Here is a 13,810-nt window from a genome sequence, read left to right as displayed (position 1 = left end):
ATGATGTCGTCGGCTTTGTTGAAGATGAAGTGAGGGCAGGGGTCCGGAGGGGCGCCGGAGTGAATAGAGTTCATGGTGGATTTGGTTTCTTCAGTGTTGATGTGGGTCCAGTTGTTGAGGGTGATGGTCGGGGGTGCAGGTTCGGTGGTGTTTGGTTGGGTCTGGTGTCCGAAGCTGTCGTGGAGGTCGCTGATCTTGCGGTGGAAGAAGGTGGCGAGGGATTCGCACAAATCCTGTGAGGGCGTGACGGCGTTGGCGTTGGCGTTGGGGTTGGAGAACTCCTTGACGATGCTGAAGAGTTCTCTGCTGTTGTGGCTGTTTTTGTCCAGTCTGTCGGTGAAAAAGTTCCTTTTAGCAGCGCGGATCAGGTGGTGGTGTTCGCGGGTAGCGTTCTTGAGGGCGGTCATGTTGTCAGCGGTGTGGTCCTTGCGCCAGGCCTTCTCGAGAGCGCGACAAGTTTTCTTTGATTCTTTGAGGGTGTCAGAGAACCAGAGAGGTTTTTTGGTGTTGGTCTGTCGATGCGTGCGTTTGAGGGGAGCAAGGTTGTCTGCGCAGTTGGAGATCCAGTTTGTGAGGCTGAGGGCTGCGTCGTTGGGGTCGGTGGTGAGGGTGGGTTGGTTGGCGGCGAGTGCGGAGAAGAGTTGCTCTTCGGGGATCTTGTTCCACTGTCGATGAGGGATGGGTTGAGTGGGGTATTGGCGGTTCTCGCGTCGGAATGTGAAGTGGACACAGCTGTGGTCGGTCCAGTGTAGAGCGGAGGTGTGGCTGAAGAAGATGTGTTTGCTGGAGGAGAAGATAGGGTCGAGCGTGTGTCCGGCGATGTGAGTGGTGGTGTTCACCAGTTGTTTGAGGCCGAGGTTGTTGAGCAGGGTGGTGGTGTTGGGGTCGTTGTTTTGTTCCAGATGAAAGTTGAGGTCGCCTAGGAGGATGTAGTCCGGTGAGGCGAGGGCGTGCCGGGAGATGAAGTCGGCGATGGCGTCGCTGAATGGGGCGCGCGGTCCAGGAGGACGGTAGACGAGGGATCCTCTGAGGGTGGTCCTCGGGTCGGTGCGAATCTGAAAATGCAGGTGTTCAGCGGCGAGAGGGGTGTCTTCGGTGGAGGTGGTGACGCTGATGGAGTCTTTGAAGACGATGGCGATAGCTCCTCCTACTTGGTTGGTGCAGTCTTTTCTGGAGATCTTGTAGCCTTCGGGGATGGCGGTGGCGATGTCTGGAGCAGAGGAGGCGTTCATCCAGGTCTCCGTGATGAAGGCGACGTCCGGGGCTGTGGAGTCCAGGAGGTCCCAGAGTTCAACGGCGTGCTTGTGGACGGAACGAGCGTTGACCAGGATGCACTTGAGGTGGTTGATGGCGCGTGGGCTTGTGGTCGTGGTAGTTGCGTGGTGGAAGATGCTTTTGCAGGAGGTGCAGGCGAAGGGTCCATGGGTGCGTTTGGGGTGAGCTTGGAAGCAGGTGTTGGAGCGTCCTGGGTTGAGGGCGTGGAGGGTGGTGGGGTCGTAGCGGATCAGCGGGCTTGGGAGAGCTGGGGACCAGGGGTCGTGGCGCTGGGCGCGGGCCAGGCGCGGACGGGCGCAGACGGGCTTGCCTCTGGTGCGCCAGCCGGCATAAGAGGGAGGAGGGGGGGAGGGGTCAGCTGGGGGCGAATGGGAGCTGGGGGGCGGGGGTGTGCAGGAGGTCACGGCGGGAAAGCGCGAGGGAGGGGGGACAGGTAGAGTGAGAAGAGCTGGGGGTGGGAGGTTTAAGGGTGGAGGGGTTGTAGAGGTGGGTGAGAGGATAGGAAGATAGGTGATAGAGGGGGTGGCGGGAAGGGGGGGGAGAGATAGAGAAATAGAGAAAATAGATAGATAGAGAAATCGATAGATAGAGAGATAGGTAGATAGGAGGGGGTGGAGAGTGAGGGAGTTAGATAGTGGGATAGAGAGATAGGTAGATAGGAGGAGTAAGGGAGGTAGATAGCGAACGGGTTAGATAGGGGTGATAGAGAAGGGGGAGGGGGATGAGGCAGAAGCAGGAGGGCAGGCGCGGGGAGAAGAAGACGGAGGAGGCAGAAGAGCCGAAGGCAGAAGACAGAAGAACCGAAGACCAGAAGAACTGAAGACCAGAAGAACACAGAAGAAGATACAGAAAACGAAGAACAGAAGGCAGAAGACCACAGAAGAAGATGAGGAAGAAGAGAAGAAGAGAGAAGACGGGGAAAAGAAGAGTACAGCAGAAGATTACAGACGAGGAGCGAGGAGGAAGAACAGAGAAGAAGAAAAGAAGCAGGAGCAGGAGAGAGGGTGAGTAGCGCGGGGCAGAGCGAGGGGCTGGGAGGTGGGGGGTACTTACTGTGAGGTGGGTCTCAGGAACTCAGGAACCTGGAGGAGCTGGAGGGGCTGCAGCGGCAGGGGGTGCGACCTACACTTGGGTCAAGGGTCGCTACCACTGTCGCGCAGCGGCCGCCATATGAGGTAGGGGGGGAGGGGTCAGCTGGGGGCGAATGGGAGCTGTGTTAATGTCAATAACGGTGCCACATATGGTGAAAGGTATGTCTTGTGCCACAAGTACATATGACACAGGTTCTCAGTCACCTATACATATATACCCCATTCATTCACACACACATTCATTCGTCACCAAAGACCACACATTCACTTGGCAGTCTTGTGATAGTGCCCATAGTCAAAATAGCTTGTCCTTACCTTAGTATCTGGCTGTATGGGCATTAAGCTTACATCAGTGAAGCTGGGTGTGGGGGTGTCTGGTAACAATGTGTGAGTTTTGTGGTCTTCAGTAGCTCACAATGATTTTCACTGAGCACAGTAGCATGCCATCCTTAGGAATGATCCGACAACACGAATGTCCCTGTGGCCAGTGTCTCATTTAGTGACTTGATTTTGTGTGGATCAGGATTCATGCTGTGGGCAGGCAAAGATGGGCCTATAAAATTTCAGCTGAGTTTTGAGAAACTTGCACTTCACTGGATATATTATGAGGTTGGCTTTTTGAAGTGCTCTACAGACTTGTTCCAACGCCCGGTCATGTTCCTCTATTGCTGTCCTAAATACTAGGATGTCATCATTGTAGTTTAGAGCATTCACCACTGAACTGATCACTCGCTGTATTGACTAGTAAAAGATCTTTGCTGCGGCTGACACTCTGAAACTGAGCTGTTTGTAGTGGAATAGGCCTATGTGTGTGGTGAATGTTGTGATTTTTCTTGAGTCTTAATGTAATTATAGTTGATGATTTTCCTTCTTGAGATCAAGTTGTAAAATTAAGAGAACCCCATTTAGGAGTGTGATCATGTCTACCAGGTGAGGTCCAGGGTATTTCTCTCATTGTATTGCAGTGTTGGGTGTTCTCGTGTCTACACATAATCAAACTTGTCCTTCTGTGTTATGCTTAGATGCTATCACTTGTGGAAACACCCATGGAAATGGTTCTTGTGCCCTTTAAATAATGTCTGCTTATAGTTGTTTTTGTAATTCTTCTTCAGCTGCTTTCTGGATGTGAAATGTTAGTGGTCAGTGATATTGAGAGACTGGCTTGAAATTTTTTGTTAATGCGCAGTTGCATAGTGACATCTTTCATTTTCCCAAGACCTCAGATTAACTTTAGGTGGTAGTCTACTGCTGTAGAAGCCTAATTATTCAGCACCCATTCAGGATACAAACGACCGTTAGCCAGCTCTTTCTAGATAAACATTTAATAATTCATTAGAGATAGAAATAGAAAGACATGTACATGGAGGATGCTCTGTACTAGTGTACACGAACAGCCCAATACAAGGAAGTAATACACGATCTTTTATAGTATTAAACCACAAACATAATTCAACGTCTTATTGGCTCTTTGGCATTGACGTATGATTGACGTGTGGCTACTTCTCCATTATGGCTGAAGGTAGTTTTTCCTATCATACCATATATAGTAACAAAAAAGCATAGAAAAGGATTTTACACAAGGTGGCCTACGTGCCTAATATCACATGGTCCATCTTGTGACAGAACTTGAGAACATCATGTACTCAGACTGGTACTTTCCAGAAGGGAGATTGCTTCAGCTAGCATGCAATGGCGATGATATTTCATGATGGCTGTTCAGAGAGCAAGCCTTGCAACATAATGCGTTCCTAGCAGTAGCGAATTACATTTGTAGGCCTCTTTACTTAATGATAGGCCTGTGCAGAGATTGTCATTGTGTATCACAGGGGCCACTAGGCATAGCATACCTAAGACCTGTAAAATGCGATTCTACACTGCTGGTGGTATGTCTTCCATGTATAGGTCTGTGATTAATTAAAGCTCAGTAGGTAAGCTGAGTAAGCATTCCACTGGTATTGAGCAGTCCATTACATGCTTTTCTGCTTCTGAGGTTTGGTCTTTATATGTAAGTGTTGTCATAAATTTACCAAGACAGTGTAGCTGTTTCTTCATCATCCAGGCATATACTTGAACCTTGGCTGGATTTCATCCTTTTGTATTCTGCTGTACTGATGTAATTTAGTGATGTTCCTCTGTCTAAACTGAAGTTGGTGCAGTGATTTCCCATGGTGATAACCATGCCCAGGCATTTATTCTTGCCTTCCCACTAGTGGGCTACTGTTAAGCGATAGTCATTGTTTTCAAAGGAAATTGAGGATGAGGCAGGGCTTTCTGTTGACGCAGCAATGATTTCAAGATGAGTGGAAAGACAAACAAAACAGAAGAGTCAAGCAGTAGAAAGACCTGCTAGTATGGCATTCGACATGGACTTCATGAGCTACTAGAAGTCACTTCAACTCAGGAACTATGCACAAATATTTGACTTGAGATCCTCCAATTACTCCCAATGGCAGCAAAACCAGTGCATGTGCGGGTCGGAGCCATTAGCATTCTGTGCCGGTTGCAGAGCTGATGCAAAGAGGAAGATCGGGACATGTCGTCAAAGGTGTACTGGCTGTACTGAACGAAGGGCATATCTCGGATGCTGGAAGGGTGGTAGGGCTGCTTTTGTTACTGGGAGGGGGTCGATTTTGTAGCAGTGCAGCAGTTTTAAAAGCACTGCAGAGTTCCCTGTGTATCCAACAGTTTTCAGGCAATTATAAAAGTGCCAAACTCTGGTGATTAATCTACTTGCTGGAGAGGGATCAAGTTTTGTCTAGTGGCAGTTTTGACTTGTCTAAGGTAGCATGGAATGTTAATATGTGTGCTGCAAAGAACGTGTAGTATGCAGATCCCAGAAGAATATATTATGTGCATAGCTCAGTGGGATACTGATTTTGTCACAGAGATCCTTTTGATACTGTGCATTTCATAAATTACAACCATAATCTAGCACAGAAAGCTATGAACAGCCATCAAAGAGCTACATCGTACACGTTAGAAAGTTATGTTTTCCCAATGTTTGATTATTCTAATTTTGCTAAAAAGGGTTTCTATGGTAAATACATTATTAAAAATATCAACCCCAACCGCTGGGTTATGTTCTGAATCCTGCATTTATGCTTCCCCAGACTAAAAACTCCTAAATTATGCCTACCAGTGTGGATGACATGTGACTCCTACACCTTGTAGTCCCTTTTGCCAATATAATATTTTCGATAGACTGGTTTATACACGTATGATTCAGTGTCGGTATGCATGTCTGTGTGATGTAAAGTGCTCCAACACCCTATTCTGGTAAGAGAGGTGCTATAAAAAAAGGGAAATACACATGAGAGATGGGCTACAGAGAGATGAGAGGCATTCTTAGAGGGTGATGGTGAGGGAATAATAGAAGAGCCCCAATAAAGATTGCCATATCGTGGTGCATTCTAAGGTCATTATTTACTATGCTTTGAAAACTAATACAATTGAATATATAATAACAAATGTGTTGTAGAATGCACAGTTTTGGCATTTTTTCCCCACATTTTCTTGGGTGGGGAGAACCCCCAAGCCCCATTATAGTGGTCTGGCTTGCTATGCACCCTATGGGGGCTGGTCTGACGAACTTTGCCAGGGCTGCTTTGGGTTTCCAGTCCGGCCCTGCTTGTCCTGGAAAGAGAGACAAACAGCAACATAAGCCAACGAACGTATGCTATGCTGCATCTTGCACTTGCATACTTTTAGCTGATAAGTGTAAGGCATTTATAAGGCCAATTCCACTACACCTTCCCACCTGTTGCAAAGCTGAGTCAGTATTGTCCCTTGGCAATCCAGGGAATACTCTATCACCCAAGCATGATGGTGGTACCAGGGGTGGCTCCTCCGCAATGGCGGAGGAGCGTCACCCCCCTGGCTAAGAGCCAGAAGCTGTCAAATAAAATATTTTATTATTGTTTTATTTTACAGCTGCTGGCTTAGTCAGCAGCATGTGCGGGAAGGGGCCGGGCTGGGTCACAGGAGGGGGGAGAGGGGTTGGGGAGTGGAGTGTGTGCATATGTGTGTTTGGCCGGCAGTCTCAGGCCGGCCAAGCACACATGCGCACTTAGGTTTCTCCAACTCAGCTATGTTACACAGCCAGGTTGGAGAAACTGCACAGGCTCCAGTGCATTGTCTGAGCAGCACACCAATCCTGGCGCTGCTCTCGAACTAGGTTTTGCAGCACCAGGATTGCTGGGTAGACTATGCTGGTGTCCCAGGGAATGCTGGGACACATGAAGAGAAGAGGAGCGCGGTGGCAGCGTCCGGAAAGGGTACTTTTCATTTTTTTATTATTATTTATTTACCCCATTGTTGTCCCTGCTTCCCCCTTTGAGATTTGCTGCTGCTGGGTGGCACCTTGCAGTTTAAACAGCATCAACCTTTAAGTGGCAAAGCCCATGATGGCACCTCCAATCAGCCTGCCAAGGTCTTATGTTTGCCATAAGTAGGAATTCCCTCTCCCCAACTATATGTCTGAAGGAAATCTGGTACTTGTTTGAAAATTACTAAAGACTTGGTTTTCGATAAATAATCCTGGGGTGTTCAAGATTTTAAATGTACTACTGATTCCTTGTTTTTCCTATCCTAGACAGTGTAGAGATGCTTTGGTGCACGTGCTTTAGAAATAACATTACAAAACATGTTCTTGCCATATCAATGTGATGATAAGGCACCATTGATGTGGCGGTTATCATAGAAGAAGGTCAGTGTGGCCAATTGGGTTATTGGCACTGTAGTTCTTGCATAATTTCTTCCAGTGGTTAAGATAGACTCCTTTGTCTTTCTGTGTTTTTTCCCTTTCTTGAAGCAGTCTCAGATATAAAGTGGCAAAATGGCATCACTCATGATGAATAACATTCCAATCACTGGATGTCCTATTGGCTGATCGAAAATGGGAATAATACAGTAAACAAAGCAATAGCTAATGGGGGGTTGTCCAAGAGCGCATCTCAACGTATTATATTTTGCTTCTTAATTACAGTATGTAAGGAAATGCCTCCTTGGCATGGTTACCCCCTGACTTTTTGCCTTTGCTGATACCAAGTTTTGATTTGAAAGTGTGCTGAGGCCTGCTAACCAGGCCCCAGCACCAGTGTTCTTTCCCTAACCTGTACTTTTGTTTCCACAATTGGCACACCCTGGCATCCAGGTAAGTTCCTTGTAACTGGTACCCCTGGTACCAAGGGCCCTGTTGCCAGGGAAGGTCTCTAAGGGCTGCAGCATGTCTTATGCCACCCTAGGGACCCCTCACTCAGCACAGACACACTGCTTGCCAGCTTGTGTGTGCTGGTGGGGATAAAATGACTAAGTCGACATGGCACTCCCCTTAGGGTGCCATGCCAACCTCACACTGCCTATAGGTATAGATAAGTCACCCCTCTAGCAGGCCTTACAGCCCTAAGGCAGGGTGCACTATACCATAGGTGAGGGCATAAGTGCATGAGCACTATGCCCCTACAGTGCCTAAGCAAAACCTTAGACATTGTAAGTGCAGGGTAGCCATAAGAGTATATGGTCTGGGAGTCTGTCATACACAAACTCCACAGCACCATAATGGCTACACTGAAAACTGTGAAGTTTGGTATCAAACTTCTCAGCACAATAAATGCACACTGATGCCAGTATACATTTTATTGTAAAATACACCCCATAGAGATGCCCCCTGAAACCTTAACCGACTACCATTGTGGGCTGACTAGTTTTAGCAGCCTGCCACACACCAGACATGTTGCTGGCCACATGGGGAGAGTGCCTTTGTCACTCTGTGGCTAGTAACAAAGCCTGTACTGGGTGGAGGTGCTTCTCACCTCTCCCTGCAGGAACTGTAACACCTGGCGGTGAGCCTCAAAGTGGATTTGCCCGCCCCTTCTGGCCACGGCCCCACTTTTGGCGGCAAGGCCGGAGGAGATAATGAGAAAAACAAGGAGTCACTGGCCAGTCAGGACACCCCCTAAGGTGTCCTGAGCTGAGGTGACTCTGACTTTTAGAAATCCTCCATCTTGCAGATGGAGGATTCCCCCAATAGGATTAGGGATGTGCCCCCCTCCCCTCAGGGAGGAGGCAAAAAGATGGTGTAGCCACCCTCAGGGCTAGTAGCCATTGGCTACTAACCCCCCAGACCTAAACACCCCCCTAAATTGAGTATTTAGGGGCTCCCAGAACACAGCAAGATAGATTCCTGCAACCTGAAGATGAAGAAGGACTGCTGACCTGAAGCCCTGCAGAGAAGACGGAGCCACCAACTGCTTTGGCCCCAGCCCTACCGGCCTGTCTCCCCACTTTGAGAAAAACTGCAACAGCGACGCGTCCCCCAGGGTCCAGCGACCTCTGAAGCCTCAGAGGACTACCCTGCATCTAAAAGGACCAAGAACTCCCGAGGACAGTGGCTCTGCTCCAAGAAAGAAGCATCTTTACAACAAAGAAGCAACTTTGAAACAACACACGTTTCCCGCCGGAAGCGTGAGACTTTGCACTCTGCACCCGACACCCCCGGCTCGACTTGTGGAGAACAAACACCACAGGGAGGATTCCCCGGTGACTACGAGACCGTGAGTAGCCAGAGTTGACCCCCCTGAGCCCCCACAGCGACACCTGCAGAGGGAATCCCGAGGCTCCCCCTGACCGCGACTGCCTGCTTCAAAGACCCGACGCCTGGTAAAGACACTGCACCCGCAGCCCCCAGGACCTGAAGGATCCGACCTCCAGTGCAGGAGTGACCCCCAGGTGGCCCTCTCCCTTGCCCAGGTGGTGGCTACCCCGAGGAGCCCCCCCCTTGCCTGCCTGCATCGCTGAAGAGACCCCTTGGTCTCCCATTGAACTCATTGCAAACCTGACCCCTGTTTGCACACTGGACCCGGCAGCCCTCGTGCCGCTGAGGGTGTACTTTTTGTGCTGACTTGTGTCCCCCCCGGTGCCCTACAAAACCCCTCTGGTCTGCCCTCTGAAGACGTGGGTACTTACCTGCTGGCAGACTGGAACCGGGGCACCCCCTTCTCCATTGAAGCCTATGCGTTTTGGGCACCACTTTGACCTCTGCACCTGACCGGCCCTGAGCTGCTGGTGTGTTAACTTTGGGGTTGCCCTGAACCCCCCAACGGTGGGCTACCTTGGACCCAACTTTGAACCCTGTAGGTGGTTTACTTACCTGCAATACTAACAAACACTTACCTCCCCCAGGAACTGTTGAAAATTGCACTGTCTAGTTTTATTAATAGCTATTTGCCATTTGTTTGAAAACTGTATATGCTATTTTGCTAATTCAAAGTCCTAAAGTTCTTAAGTGAAATACCTTTCATTTAAAGTATTGTTTGTAAATATTGAACCTGTGGTTCTTAAAATAAACTAAGAAAATATATTGTTCTATACAAAAACCTATTGGCCTGGAATTGTCTTTGAGTGTGTGTTCCTCATTTATTGCCTGTGTGTGTACAACAAATGCTTAACACTACCCTCTGATAAGCCTACTGCTCGACCACACTACCACAAAATAGAGCATTAGAATGATCTCTTTTTGCCACTATCGTACCTCTAAGGGGAACCCTTGGACTCTGTGCATGCTATTTCTTACTTTGAAATAGTACATACAGAGCCAACTTCCTACACAATAGTATGGAAGACCTAAAAAGGACATGACCTCAACATTACAGTAATACAAAAAACAGGGCAAGGGTACACTGCAAGCCATTCAGGTCAGGACCTAAAGGTGCTATTGCCAAGTGCTGGGAAAGAATGGAGCTAAAAGCAATACTATAAAGGTTTGAGAGTCTTCGTACAAAAATCTAATACTTATTTATTGATGACATAGATCACTCACTATCATTATTACTAACTTGAATGCTTTCATAGCAACAGGTTATCAAAGATTGTTTACTTTAAATAGGTCTTTTTTTTCTCACAAATTTTCAGACGTTAGGTGCATCACTTTTGTAAAATACATTTGTAAAAAAGTTTGTTCAGAAGCACAAATTACATTTGATAAATGAACCATGGTACCTTTAATTCCTCCATGTTCACTAGGTTGCTGTTTATTATTCTGTCATTAAGAAGAGTTATAGGGTCATTTTTACTCGTCATTTCTTCAATTTCTTCCACTGAACGATAACTAAGAAAAGAAAGGTGCATGTAAACACTGTACACTTGTTTCAGAGATGCACTCATTTCAATAATTGTTTTCACTAGGTAAGTTCCATAAACCAAGTAAAAATTAAACAAAATAGCAAAGCAAAAAGGTTTCAAGCTCCCTGTGTCATAAACAAATTGTTAGACTTGGCATTCTTGGCATGGTCTCCCCTAACTTTTTGCCTCTGTTTCCCAGGTTGTTGGTGTGTGCTGGACTCTGTTTTTGCTGTTTTTGTTCCTCTGGTGCTCCTACGTAAAATGTATGTGTAATTGGCTTTCCCTGATTGGCATATTTGATTTACTAGTAAGTCCCTAGTACAGTGCCCTAGAGGTGGCCAGGGCCTATAAATCAAATGACACCAGTGGGCCTGCAACACTGGTTGTGCCACCCACATGAGTAGCCCTGTAAACATGGCTCAGACCTTCCACTGCAGTATCTGAGTGTGCAGTCTTAAACTGATAATTTGTCTTGGCAAGTGTACCCACTTGCAAAAAGAACAAGTGAATGACGGCAGGTCCTCCCTGGACTGGAAACCAGCATCCTAGGACCGGTTTCAGGGTGCTTCAGGATGCTTGTTTCCGGTCCAGGCAGGACCCGGCTTGGCAGGTTACGCTGCACTGTTCCCATGAGGAACAGGGTCAAGACTGATTTGCATATGGCTGGGTCCAAACTGGGGTGGCATGGTGAGCAAAAGAACTATGTATTAAACCCAGATCTGTGACTGGGGGTGAGTGTTTGCATTGTTCAGCACTCTGTCCATCATCCTTTTCTGTTGCTAAAGTGTACCCACTTGCCAGGCCTATATCTTCCCTTTTTACACATGTAAGGCACTCCTAAGGTCGGCCTTAGGTAGCCCCATGAACAGGGTGCAGTGTATGTTAAAGGTGGGATATGTACTTCTGTGTTTTACATGTCCTGACAGTGAAATACTGCTAAATTCGGGTTTCACTGTTGCAGGGCCTATCTCTCTCGTAGGTTAACATGGGGGCTGCCTTTAAATATTATTAAAGTGCAGAATCCCTTTGGGAGAGGATAGAAATGTGGAGTTTAGGGTCTTTGAACTCACAATTTAAAAATATCTCTTTTAGTAAAGTTTGTTTTTAGGTTGTGTTTGAAAATGCCACTTTTAGAAAGTAGGCATTTTCTTGCTTAATCCATTCTGTGACTGCCTGTTTGTGGATGCCCTGTCTGGCTCAGTTTGACAGTTGGGCTGTTTGTACCTCTCTCTAGACAGTGACACAAAGGGAACTGGGGTGTAGCCTACATATCCTGGTGAGCCGTCTGTGCTGGGAGGTAGGGGATGAGTGGTCACTCACACCTGAAAGAGCTGTGCTTGCCCTCACACAATGCAGTCTCCAACCCCCTGGTGTGTGTCTGGCCTGGGCAAGGCAGGATCTTCACACAGAAGAGTCTTTCTTTCGAAGTTTGCCTACTTCAAAGGCAGAAAGGAGTATAAGTAGTGGACCCAAAACCCCTGAAAATTAGATCACATCTGGAATCAAGAGGAACCTCTGCCAAAGAGAAGAGCTGAGGATAAGTGCTGCCCCTGCCTGTGACTGCTTTGCTGTGCCATCTTGGAGTTGCTGCTTCTGCCCGTGAAAGGGGACAAAGACTGGACTTTGTGGTATATTCCTACTTGAGAAGAATCTCCAGGGGCTTGGACTGCGCCTGCCCCCTGTTCTGAAGTCTCAGGGCCATCAAAGACTTCCTCTACCAGCCCCCGGACTCTCTGCTGAGGCTCCTGCTCTGCGTAGTGGTGCCCTATCCAGTCCATGGGACCTTGAAATGAGAAGCTGGTGAAAATCTGAGAAAACCGATTACAGATGACTCTGGACTGGCGCCGCTGCAGAATCCCATGATGCTGCCTGCAACCGAAGCTGTAGTCCTCACTGGAGTGCCCTGACCTTCGCAGCCCCGACACCGCTGCAGTCCCGCCAAAGTCTGCGACTTCGTGGAAGTCATCGCACCACAACACGACTGCCGGATATCGACTCCGCTCGAAGTACGTGGATTCAACGCTTCGCACCGACACCGACTCACCTCCACCCCGCAGCACCAGAACCGACGCTGCCTCGGATCCAGCGATGTCGTGAACCCCGACTTTGCGCACTGGCTTGTTTTCACATTTCACTAAGGTACTGTACCTGGCGGTCTGCGTGACTGTACCCAGTGCCATTGGTGTTAGATTGTTGGGAACGACTCCGTCACAATGCCGAGTTATCACCTCATCGAAGCATTTTGTGTTTCTAAGCGCTATTTTGTAGTTTAATCTTTAAAAATTCATAACCTGACTTGGGTATTTTGGATTTTTGTCGTTTTGGTCTTGTTTTGTTCAGATAAATATTGGCTATTTCCCTGACCTGGTGTTGAGTAATTTTGTAGTGTTTTTACTGTGTTACTGTGTGTGTTGGTACAAATACTTTACGCATTGTCTCTGAAGTTAAGCCTGCCTGCTCGTGCCAAGCTACCAAGGGGTTGAGCAGGGGGGTAACTAAGTGTGATTCTCCTTTACCCTAGAGTGAGGGTCCTTGCTTGGACATGGGGTAACCTGACTGCCAACCAAAAACTCAATTTCTAACACAAATGTATCAAATATAAAAAGCCAAACCGGTCATTTCGAGAGCCATGGTCGATTAGAGAAAGCTCTACTCTGTAGTGAAGAAAGTACTTTACGGCATGCTCTAGGTCCATGTGTAGGTTAAAAGAAACCTACATGATACACCATGCTTACCTGGTGTCAGAGAAACTCAGGCTGTGTCCATGGAAAAGGTATGTCTGTAGCTCCATCAAAATGGGACCCTGTGAAAATCTAAAATAAAGAAGCATTGACAAACGCAATAAGTCTGGCTTTTTCATAAGAGTTGAGAGGTGAAGTGACATGAATGCAGGCATGTCAGCCATAGCCCTGAAGAAGTGTCCAGTTTTGTGTGATTAAAGTAGTGGTACAGACCATGTTTTAATGTACACAAGGAGATGTCAGGTTCTCTTATCAGCTGTCATCTCCAAGACAACTGTCACGTCAACCATTTCCTGCTTTTTAGCCAACAAACCTTTGCCCACTGAGTTTTTTAAGCCAATACTTAGAGTCCAAAACAAAAACTACAAGGACAAAAATGCAACATGTTTGCAAAAAAGAGTTCAGCCACGGCATGCGGTTGCCTCCTATCAATGCACGCACACAATTTATCCAATACCTTGAAGATTATTATGTATCTACCTAGAAAAAATAGACTTAACTTAGACTAACCCCTGGCGTGTATCAAAATCCAGGGTTAGTGACATTTATTTTTAAAGGTCTAAATTCAGCTGAAAAGTTGCAACA

At 47.5% G+C, this 13,810-nt stretch overlaps 1 pseudogene; it reads right to left on the bottom strand.

Moving 5' to 3' along the window:
* The window catches only part of LOC138249555 (pyruvate dehydrogenase E1 component subunit alpha, somatic form, mitochondrial-like), a 176,299-nt pseudogene that overhangs the window by 16,482 nt on the left and 146,007 nt on the right, over nt 1–13,810 (bottom strand).

The sequence above is a fragment of the Pleurodeles waltl genome, chromosome 8 (genome assembly GCF_031143425.1).
Source record: "Pleurodeles waltl isolate 20211129_DDA chromosome 8, aPleWal1.hap1.20221129, whole genome shotgun sequence".
In the NCBI taxonomy this organism is placed as follows: Eukaryota; Metazoa; Chordata; class Amphibia; order Caudata; family Salamandridae; genus Pleurodeles; species Pleurodeles waltl.
Note: the sequence above shows the minus strand (reverse complement) of the source record. Positions and strands in the feature narration are given on the sequence as shown.